This window comes from Periplaneta americana, chromosome 14 (assembly GCF_040183065.1).
Source record: "Periplaneta americana isolate PAMFEO1 chromosome 14, P.americana_PAMFEO1_priV1, whole genome shotgun sequence".
Taxonomy (NCBI): domain Eukaryota; kingdom Metazoa; phylum Arthropoda; class Insecta; order Blattodea; family Blattidae; genus Periplaneta; species Periplaneta americana.
Window position 1 is genome coordinate 151,718,321 of NC_091130.1, and position 2,131 is coordinate 151,720,451.

Sequence of the window (2,131 nt, forward strand, 5' to 3'; positions counted from 1 at the left end):
ACTTAATGGCGGTGTAGTGTAGATATTGATATGTGTCATTGTCTTCAGTATTGACTCGAAAGAGCGAAAAAATTACAGTTCCTAAGGAAAGATCAAAAGGTATTACTTACTGATAAAATAAGAGGCCTAGAAAATTTTGTAGTCCCCAGATCATTTCAGCAAGATCTCTTAGTAGGATAAAATGATTTTACGCTCTACATTTCAAGTTCTACATGCAGCAGCTATACGAAAATCCTATTGTTCGAAAGCTTAGCAAACCTGACATTTTTTTAACTTTTGCTTACAATCCACAATGACCTGAAATAGCTACTGCTATCGTCCTGACATTGATACTTGCGTTTTCGCGTTGAAACTCAAAAACTGAAGTTGGATAGGTTCAAGAAAAAGTATTTCGCCTAAAAAATCCATTCAGAGGGAGTATGTTTCATTATTATGGAAGCAAATAACTATCAAAAAGACAAGTATTCTTCATTGAAAATAAATATGAAAAATTTTTATTTGAACGTCTAACGAACTTAGTTTGCAGCAGCATTTGCTGCACAAGTCACTAGTAGAATAGATTCAAGTAAAGATAATTTCATGAAACGTATTGAAATGTATAAAGATAATTTTCAATGAAAGAATACCTCTAATTAATATAATTCAGTGTAAAAAAAAATAAAATCCTGGACATATGTTGCCTAGTAACGAAATGTCGTAAAGACAAAAAACAGAACTACGGCATGCAAAGAGAGAGATTTTACATTAGTAGCATTGATTAACATTGGTTTAAATTATATTTCTTTGTTATCAAAACTAAACAACAGAGAAGCGTTTTATTATTTGGCCACTGTTGAATTCTTCTATCATTTTCTCAGGATAACTGTCAAACGTTTCCATTTGTTTTTACTATATATTATTGATAGAAAACATTATTCCTTGAGCATAATTCTTAAATGTCACTTCATGTAGCCTCAAAGTAAAATAGTAAGACGGTTTCTGATTCCTCCGAAGCAAATCAAAGCACACTTATCCCAAAACCGAGCACTGGTCTCTTGTTACTGTTATAATAAAATTGCCACATACCTTCATATTCACAGCGGCATATTTTGGGGACACTTGCAAGAAATCAAGAACCATAATATTCAACAAAACAAAAGTAATGAATGGCCTGACTTGAAATTTTGTGAAACAGTTTTCCTTCATTTTGATTCTTTTTATTTGACGGAAATTATATAGCAATATTATACAAAATATTGTTGAACAATGGACAACTACATTATATTACCTAATGTACGTTTTGTTAAGATGTCAGATGAAAATTTTTTCAGAACCCCACTTATTCTTGAAATGTTAATAATATAAATAATTGGAAAATATATTTTTAAATTATATAATTTTTGACATGCCCTAGAACACGATCTAAATATTTACTAAAACACTTTTAGGAATATTTTCAACACAATATTTCAACCTTTTTATCAAAATGGTTTACAGCATTCGGAAAAAAATGTTACTAGCACACTTTTACTTAAAACTAACAATAAGCATTAATTTATAAATGTACACAAGTTTATAAATATTCAGGAAGAACAATAACTAAACATAGTTTTCTAATTGATTCATCTCATACGTAATTCATGGATGTTGTGAAGACAAAGAATTGAAAACAATTGTCTTTAAGGGGTTACATAACCTTCGAGGGTAAAAAAAAATATATTTTCATGTTTCTTATATTAATTTAATATGAAGTCTCATCTTTATATCTGTGAAAGAAAATTTAAGATACAATAAAATTACTTTAAAATATTGGGAGCAATATTTTAAATGGAGTTTGCTAGAAATCACAAAATGAAAAGTTTTAAAATTCACAATTTCAAAACTTATTATGTAGGCAAATGTTTTTCTTTTAGATTGAAAAGAAATATCCAGAGATTGAGCATATAAAATTTAATCGAAATAGAGCTTAAGGATATGAAGGAATAACATTTATAAAAAGAAAACATAAATTTTCAATGGTGGAAGGTATATGTAACCCCTGAAATTAATTATAATATTATAATAATGCTCGGAAAGCAATGAAATTTGATATATTCCTCTTTTCAGAAGTAAATGAAGTACTTCACACCATTTCGTTTTATTAGAACTTAAC